The sequence below is a fragment of the Juglans microcarpa x Juglans regia genome, chromosome 6D (genome assembly GCF_004785595.1).
Source record: "Juglans microcarpa x Juglans regia isolate MS1-56 chromosome 6D, Jm3101_v1.0, whole genome shotgun sequence".
NCBI classification, from domain to species: Eukaryota; Viridiplantae; Streptophyta; class Magnoliopsida; order Fagales; family Juglandaceae; genus Juglans; species Juglans microcarpa x Juglans regia.
Genome location: NC_054604.1, coordinates 33,659,915 through 33,670,054, shown reverse-complemented (window position 1 = coordinate 33,670,054; position 10,140 = coordinate 33,659,915). Strand labels below are relative to the sequence as shown.

At 33.4% G+C, this 10,140-nt stretch overlaps 1 pseudogene; it reads left to right on the top strand.

The window, feature by feature from the left end:
• The first annotated feature begins 4,230 nt into the window (after nucleotides 1-4,230).
• LOC121235561 lies at nucleotides 4,231-8,604 on the top strand (annotated as a pseudogene).
• The last annotated feature ends 1,536 nt before the right edge of the window (nucleotides 8,605-10,140 follow it).

Here is a 10,140-nt window from a genome sequence, read left to right as displayed (position 1 = left end):
TTCGAGTTGCGTGTATCTTAAAGTTAAGTTGAAGTGAATTGAAAATTAAATAAAATATTAATTTTTAATATTATTATTATTATTTTAAAAAATTAAATTATTTATTATATTTTATATTAAAATTTTAAAAAATTATAATAATTAATAAAATGAATTTAAGATTGGTCAATCAAATTTTTTTTTTATACTAAAAGAAAATCAAAATCCCACACACCTGTGAAATACAAATATTATTTATGTTGACTATTTATTTATTTGAAGGGATTTTATTCTTTATTGTTTTCAAATAAAAATACTCAAATGCGTAGATTTTTTTATTTTATATAGAATAATGAAATATAAATATGACTTATTTGGATTTTTTATTTATTAAAGTGGTTGTATTCTCTATTTTGTTCAAATAAAATATATTGATGAGGAGAAATTGCAACAGTATTGACAGCAGTATAATGCCGCGAACACAGCAGATAATTAAGGTGATATTATTTTGATTGATTTGACAGAGAAAATAAGTTTTTTTTATTTAATCCATAGTATTGATTAATTTAAAATAAAAATATTTTAATCATTTTATTTATCCATTTTATTATTATATATTTTATAACAAATGAATATTTTAAATTTTTGTTTGTTTGTGATAGACATGAGGAAAGAATAAATATTTATTATATTAATAATATTATTTGAGGTGGTAAACAAATGAGTCATTCTACTTATCAATTATATATAGTAATTTTTTATATAGGATTATTCTATTTATTATTCATACACTATATATTTTATAAGAAAAAAATTAAAAAAAATTATATATAATGTAGAAATGATTAATAGAATTTTTTTAAAAAAATAATAAGGAAAAATATTAAACCCTTTGGATAAAAAGAAACTGATCGAAAAAACTCAAAAAAATAAAGTGGCACCACTTTGTATTTCTCGTAGATTCAGGTTAGGTTTAGATAGTGAGTTGAGATGAGATGAGTTGAGAAAAAAGTTAAAAGTTGAATAAAATATTATTATAATATTATTATTATTTTGAAATTTGAAAAAGTTGATTTGTTTATTGTATTTTATGTGGAAACTTGTGAAAATTGTAATGCTAATATGAAATGAGTTGAAAGTGTTTCTCAATCCAAATTAAGCTTAATAATTCCAAGTGAAGCTTCTAGGTTCAGTGCCATGACCTCTCTCTCGTCCCCAAAGATCAACGGTGGATGTTACAGGTTGAAGTCAATGTCACTGTAAAGTGTAAACTCCCTCCTCTCTCTCTCTCTCTCTCTCTCTCTCTCTCTCTCTCTCTCTCTCATTCATATTTTTCTGGGAAATTGTGTGAATTGAAAAGATTTTCAGCCCTAATGCAAAATGGCATACATGCGACTGACAACTTATGCCGAGTTATGTAATTCCATTTGCATTCATCTATAGTTCGTATATGATTTTGTTGATTTTTATGTTCTCCGATAATGTCTTGTCACAATTATTAGCATAGAATTTACTATCTTACATTAGCTCTAGAATATTCTAGAATAAGTTTTACATTTTTGTTATCTTTATTCATTGCTTTATTCTCTTGTAACTGAATTGATTCCATTGTAAAGTGTATAAATACACATTACCTCAATACAATGAAATAATAAGGAATTTAGGAAATCAGAGTTGCTCGACTAGCAGTCTCCTTGATCCATGGCTATACCTGTCTTCTCTCCTTTTCCACAACCAACTTCTTCCATTATTTATTCCTTCTCACATGTTGTTACTACCATCAAGTTAACAATAGAAAATTATTTACTGTGGAAAGTTCAAATATCGACATACCTTAGAGAACAAGATCAATTTCTACATTCCATCTCATACGACTTACCAAAAACTAACCTAGATTTTCTTTCTTGGATGTGCACAAATTAGCTGGTACTCAATGTTCTATTTTCATCCCTCTCGGATTCTATCATTGGCCATGTTCTCTCTGCTAACACTACTAGAGAACTTTGGCTCTCCCTCTCATCCATGTTTGCCTCACACTCTCGAGCAAAGAATTCTAAGTACATTTCCAACTTACCAATCTTTCCCGAGGAGATCAATCTAGCTTTGAATACTTTGGAAAAGTTCAAATTCTTGCTGATACATTGGCTGCTACAGGTAGCCTATTTCCAGATAAACAATTCGTCACTTATTTACTTATTGGTTTAGGTCCAGTTTATGAGTCTTTTGTGACCTCTGTCACTACAAGATCTAAACATCTCTCATCTCATGAACTATATTAGCTATTGTTAATTCATGAAAGTAGACTAACTCACACTGCCAAAAATATATTTGAACCCTCTGTTAATTACAGTGCACATGGTGGTCAAGATCAACGTGGCAGAGGTGTCTTCCATGGTGGTCAACAAGGCATAGGCCGAGGTAGATTCAATGGTCGTGATAGTTGATATTCATTTTCTCCTGGTGGTGGTCGATATTCTTCAGGCAACTTTCATCAAACACCTGATAGATAGCGTCCCACATGTCAAGTATGCAACAAACCAAGACATGCTTCCCTCCAATGCTGACACAAGTTTGATCATGCCTATCAAATAGAAGTACCCAAATCCTTCTCTACAAATTACACCACGCCTAGCTCCCTCTCCGACACAACTTAGTACACAGATTCGGCTACTACCCACCACATCACAAGTGATTTGAGCAACCTCAACCTATCCATCGAACAATACTCTGGTAATGAGACAATCCAAGTTGGTAATGGATCATGCCTTCCATTCAACACAATGGTGACTCATCTCTTACTTCAAACTCTTCATGCTTTCTTTTACATAACTTGCTTTATGTTTCAAATATCACAAAAAATCTTATCTCAGTTCTTCAATTTTGTGCTCATAACTCTTGCTTTTTTTAATTTTATGCCACTCATTTCTTCGTGAAGGACAATCGGACTGGGAAGACCCTCTTCACTGGAACCACACGTAATGGGTTGTACATCTTCCCTTCAAAAATAAATCCACAACTTACCTTAGCTCATCTTAGTGAATAAACATCTCTCCTTCAATGGCATCGATGGTTGGGTCACTCATCTCTTCAATTTGTCTAAAAAATCTTGCACACTAACTACTTGTCTGTTTCTTCCACTCCATCTGCGTGCTCCAAATGCCCTCTAGCAAAAAGCCACTAGCTGTCCTACTCATCCAGTCAGGCCACATGCATAATGCCTTTAGAACTTATTAGTGCATACCTTTGGGGCCCATCTCCTATAGTTTTTAGAAATGGTTTTAAATACTATATTCTCTTTGTATATCACTTTACTCGTTTTACTTGATTTTTTCCATTAAATTAAAATCTAATGTTCAACAAGTGTTTTCAACCTTCTTACATTTTATTAAAAGTCTGTTTAATACTAAATTACTTGTACTTCAAACCGATGGTGGTGGTGAATTCAAACTTCTCACCTCACTATGTCACAAACTTGGCATCACACATCATTTCTCATGTTCGCATACTCGTAAATAAAATGGGCTAGTAGAATGCAAGTATCAACATATTGTCAAAATTGGGCTTGCTCTATTGGCCCATGTCTCTCTTCCAACTAAATATTGATTGAAGCATTTGAAACTGATGTGTACTTGATCAATTGGCTCTCTTAAAAAATATTCAAAAAACAATCTCCATACTCACATGTTTATAATAGGGATCTGGATTATAATTTTTTAAAGGTATTTGTTTGTAAATGTTGACCCAACTTACGTCCTTATAATCAACACAAATTAAATTTTCGTTCTATATCTTGTATGTTTTTGGGCTACAACACCACTCACAAAATATACAAGTGCCTCGACCCCAAATCAAACAGACTTTACATCTCAAGAGATGTAAGTTTCAATGATACCTCATTTCCTCTTTCTCATTCGAAGCCCACTTCCCAACATTTACCCAATCTGGCCAACATAGCTCAGACACATACTTCCCTCTCTCTCTCTTTACATCCTCTTTTCTAGGCCCAAGTCTAAGCCCACAATTGCCGCTCCCTTCCTCTATTCATTCCCTAAGCCCTAATTCCCCCGTGAGCCCTAATTCATTTCTTCCTTCAAATTCTGCAAATCCTTCTCCCGATTCTCATTCTTCTCCTTCAATCACTCTAAAAAATGATTCTTCATCTCTCATTCCACCAAGATCCCCTATCATTACTCACAGCCATACTAACTCCTCAAGACCAAGAGTTGTCACAGATGGCATGATCCCTTATCCATGACGACACTGTCTCAGCACCACGATTGTTGTTCAGATGATCCCTCTAGCTTTTCGACTGCCTCCAAGTTTTCTGAATGGCAAGATGCTATGAACCAAGAGAACACTGCCCTGCTTCAAAATCAGGCATGGAGTTTGGTACCTTTTCTCCCTTCTTTTAATATTCTTGGCAGTCGATGGTTATACCGAACCAAATTAAACTCTGATGGTTCTCTTGAATGTAGGAAGGCCAGATTGGAGTTTGGTACCTTATCTCCCTTCTCTCACTATGTGTGCAAACTTAACAATGTTATTTATAGCCTAAAGTATGCTCCCCGAGCCTAGTTTGCATAACTCAGTTCTTGGTTGGTTGGGTATGATTTTTCTGCCTCTCGTGTAGATCTCTCTTTGTTTATTTTGAATCATGGTGATCTATGTATCTTTGTTTTGATATATGTTGATGATGTGGTTATCACCTCTTCACAATCGAATGTTATTGATAGTCTTATTCGTGATTTGGCTACTGCCTTTTCTGTTAAGGATCTTGATTGACTATCATACTTTCTTGGACTTGAGATTGATTATTCTCCTTCTGGCTTATTTTTGTCTCAATGAAATTGCATCAAGGATTTGTTAAATAAAAGTAATATGCTTCATGCCAAGCCCATAACTTCTCCTATGGCAACTTTCCTTAAGTTCTCTCAGTTTGACTCTCCTCAATTTGATGATTGTACTCTGCTCTGAAGTATTGTAGAAGGGTTACAATACTTATCTCTAACAATACTTGACATAGCCTTTGCTGTAAACAAAGTATGTCAATTTATGCACTGCCCCAAGGTATCTCATTGGTCTGTTGTTAAAAGGATACTTCGGTATCTCAAGGCCACACTTAATCATGGACTATTTTTTAAATCATCTTCCAGTTTTACTCTTCAAGCTTATACAGATGCAGATTGGGCAGAATGTTCAGATGATAGACGATCCATTGGTGGCTTATGTTTATTTCTAGGTCATCACCTTCTCTCGTGGAGTTTTAAGAAGCAAAAAAGTGTTACTAGATCAAGCATGGAAGCTGAGAATAAGTCTCTTGCATCTACTGCTACTAAGTTAATTTGGTTACAAACCATGCTTCGAGAACTTGGTATCTCATTGTCCTAGTCCCACATTATGATGTGACAATCTCGAAGCTACTTACCTATCATCTAATCTAGTTTATAACTCCAAAACCAAACACATGGATATTGACTACCATTAGATAGAGTTGCTACAAAAATGTTAAAAATCTCTTTCTGTAGTTCAAAAGACTAGCTAGCTAATATTTTCATTAAGCCTCTGGCATAACAAAATTTCTTAATTTTCGTTCAAGTCCCACTGTTGTTAACACCCCATTGGGCTTGAAGGGATGTATTAGCATAGAATCTACTATCTTACATTAGCTTTAGAATATTTTAGAATAAGTTTTACATTTCTGCTATTTTTATTCCTTGCTTTATTTTCTTGTAACTGAATTGATTTCCTTATAAAGTGTATAAATACACACTACCTCAATACAATGAAATAATAAAGAATTCAGGAGTTTGTTAACAACAATAACGTCGTGGTTTTTAGTAATGTGCATAACTGCTTGTATTTCTCCTACTAGATTTTTAGATTTATGACTGCTCTTTTGAAGACTGTGAACTTATTATACGATATTACGATCTAAAGAATCAAAATGTTTTTTCTCGTACTTATCCTATCTAGGTCGGTACTGCATTTATAATTTTTCTACTCATTTTCAATGTAAACCTGTGATTGTGCTGCAATTTCCTGTTTACTTGTTTGGTATAAATATCAATCAACGAACCTTTTTTTATTTATTTTTAAGGACATTTGGAATACGACTTATCCCAAAGCTGCAAATCTTGTGAACACGAAAAGCCATGGTACATCGTTGATGCTATGAACAAAATTCTTGGGAGACTGGCATCAACGCTACTATACTCTCAATGTTGGCATGGGGGAGTTTGTGATTGTGGGGTATGTAATTCATAAAAATTTTTCTTGTTAGTCACTATTTGCTACTCTACACCCCATATCTTATAAAAAAACATCCCTACACTCTATGAAAAATACATCTACACCTTATGAAAAAGCTGTAAGTCTAAAGTGTGAGAGTGGATAATAGTTGATGAATAGAATTTCTCGTAATTCATATACCTAAGCATATTGTTTTCTTCATATTGGTAGCAAGGAATGTAAACTACATAATATGCACTTGGGATTGGGAAGTATCTAATTCTCACAGGCCCTAGTTTTGGTAAAATTAATATTTTTTTCATAATAGTGTTTTTAGCCTCAAACTTCAAATTTGTCTGTCAGCTCTTTATTTATTAGTCCGGCATATCATGAAGATGGATCATGTGGTTGACTTGTAGTTTAATTATCTTTTTTTTGGCTAGTTAGTTGAATTATCATACTTTAGAAGCCCTCTCTTTATCTCTATGTCTCATATAATTCTTTAATAAATAGTTCACTTTTAGATATTTGCTCGCTGGAAAAAGTGCTAAGGGCCATCAAGCCTTGGGATATCTGTGGTTATGGTGCTGAAGTCTTGCAGATAATGTTTCTTTCGCCCTTTTCCCCCTTTTTCTTCCTATGATTGTACATGGATGTTGGTTCTGGAGTCAGCTTTGACCACATTTACATATATTTTCTTGCATAGCGATGTCTCATATTGATAGCCCACATGTGCTTTGTTACACATATTGGTTACATTGTTGCTAGACAAAGTCTTAAAAGATTAATCTTGATCTTAAAAGGTAAATGCAGAAAAAGTTGCCGTCTCTAGAAAGAAAATGACCCAAAAGCTCTACAGGAAGCATTCAAGATGACTAGGTGGTATGAAAGTGGAAACATTTGACCAGTTACAACAGAGAATTGCAAAAATAATTACTGAACATATTGTTCGTGGTGTGCTTCCCAAAGGAAGGGTGAGTTTGTTCTACATATATGCATATCATTTTTTACTCTTATATGCCAAAACTAACTTTTGCTTTGAATTCGGTTGGATCCAGTCATTATTGTATACCAAATAAAAGCAATATGTAACCACTATTGCTTGCTCCGCGTGCATGACTATTGACTGTCAATTTCCATTCAAAGTCGAAGTGTTTTCCTCTATTCTTTTCTGCTAGTTGGGTTATCATCCATTACTATCTTCGATATATATTTGTCGCAAGGTCAGAAATGGATGTTGTATGTATTTATTAAGATTAGATGGACTGTGATAAAGAAAATTAGCCTTCCTGAGTCTTGTCAGTAAGATAGACTTCGAGATTTTTGCCGAAAATTGAATAAAAAGTACCTCGCAGACTTGAAATTTGAAAATAAAGATAGAAATCATTAAGTTTTGATAGAGGTTGAAACATAACATCCATTGTCCTGTAAAAAACTTATTAGATCCATTAAAAAAAAAAAGCATATTAGTTAATACACATAAATTTGAGTCCAATGATAATTAGATACATTGTGGTTGGTAGCTAGAGACTTATTTAAGGTTAAAATCTAGACATAAATTAAGGAATGGTATGGATATTAACAATAAAGGTTAAAAGCATTAAGTCATGATCATTCTTAACAAGGATGTAGAAGGAAGGTCATAGGTACAATTCTAAAGAGCATATATTGATGTGGCATGGGTGGCATCAATTTCCAAACAAACACCTTTAATGACGGAGGTTGTTGTGAGAGTTGATGATACCTAACTTCAACTTCTCAAGAACATTTGTCTGCCAAGTGCTCCAATCGGTGCATGAAAGACCTATGGGTATTATTACTAGAAAACAAATATAAGAACTAATTTTCTGCTAAATACCAATAAAAATTGCATCACGTTTGACTTTTCATGAGTGCATTCAAGGTAATCTACAAATATCCCTTATCAGTCAAACTTATCACATATTACTTAGTTGTGTGGGGCACTCAGAATTCACCCTGTAATTGATAGTTTTATGAGAAATGGGTATTTGTGCAAGAGTATTCGGACCGAATCTATCTTGTTGAGTGAAGATTGCAATTGAAGTGCTAAAAGGATCAAAGACTTTTTCAGTAGCCATCTGTGTGGATGGTGATCTCCTCCAACTCTAGGAAATCCTCAACAGTCTAAAAATTTGTGCCGATACACATTAACCTTTGGTAAAAGAACACTATTCAACCATCTAAGGCTTTGTGAAATTTTCAACTATTTGCCATTTATGAAAAACACTTTTAATTGTTTTCTATGCTTGAAATGTGAGTTCTTGGTGCAACTTGGCAGGGTGCTGTTCAACCACCTAAAGGTTTATACGGGTCCAAATCAATCCACACGAGGCTCAGAGACTGATTGATCTGCCAATAAGGGACAAAAGAATATAACTAGAAAGATTGAAGTTCCTTATGTTTGCATAAAATGCAGTGAGTGATCCTAAGTGAGTTAAAAACTCAACCATTGATCCAAAAGTCCTAAGACAGTTGGATATTAATTTGGTCAAACTTTTAACTTTCAACATTATAACAATCCGCTATGCTTTCGAATCCGACGCCATGGTGACCCATTCTATCGACATTGATTCGGTGATAGTCATTTTCCTTTTGACAATTTCATCATTTATCAGTATTCAATGACTTATTTTCTTTAGTTTTCTTTTGTCAGTTGGTTGTATTTTATGAGGTATATTGTGAAAAGACTGATATTCTAGAGCGATTAAATTTAATATCTCAATGAATGATATAAAATATTATGTTTAAAATGAAGAGAGATTTCAAAGGATTATGATGCTTAAATTGGATTTCGGTTGCTAACTGCAGATGGCATGAGGAACTATAAGAAAGAATATTCAAGAAGAGATTGGATAGATAATGTCCCATTTTCTATAGGAGGTTGAAGTCACGAGTCAATTAAATTAGTTGTGAAGGGTAAAAGCCTTGCAAGCGTAGACACTTATAACATCTTGAAGTGAGCTAGACTCTTTAGGTTATGATTAGCGATTTTATAAAAGTAACGTCATGAACTGATGCGATTCAATATGAGATATTGGATCTACTTAATAATATAATGAGCTTTACAATTTAACGTATCATATAAAGTCCCATCAATTTGTAAGTTTAATTTTATAAGATCATTTGTAGATCAAGTTGTTCTCTTACGTATTGAAACTTCGGTGCTTGTTAAAAGGTACATCCCTTGGAAGTGCCAAAGTCCGGAAACATCTTAGGGGATAATTGGATTTTAGATATCTTCATTATGTTATCCTATTGTCTTCTTGTGATCGTTATAAAAGAAGTAATAATAATAACAGATTGGATTTCATATTTTCCAGTTAGAAACCAACATCTCCATATTCCTTTTCCTAGTTGACCATCTCTCTCTCTCTCTCTCTAGCTATTTACAGGAATGCTTTTGTTGTTGGAAGGGGTGGGCAGCAGGGTCCTGCCCTGCCCCCCGCTCTGCTCCACATATATAATTTTTTTATATATTTATATATATAAATATATTGTATATAGATATATACAATTTATTAAAGAGTTGAAATTGTAATCAAGTCATTAGATTGCCTTGACCTCCTATATAAAAGTTGGCCTAAGAAGCCATGGCAATCAAAAATCTAACTCTAACGAGTTTAAGTTCTTTTTGTATTTATAAATTTTAGTTTATAATTTAAATTATATTATAATTTGAGTCTAAAAAAATATTTTTAGACTATTTTTTTTAGACCCAATGTATTGTCTTAGGCAGGGGCGGGTGGATTGGGTTTTTTCCCACCCCCGCATGGTTCGCGTTTGTGATGGACTGCCCCATGTGTAAAGTAAGATACTTACTTAGGATATGAGATTCATTTGTATGTAACACATACATGTTGAGTACCTTAGATATATGCATACAAAACATGGTATTTGGGTTATCATGCATCT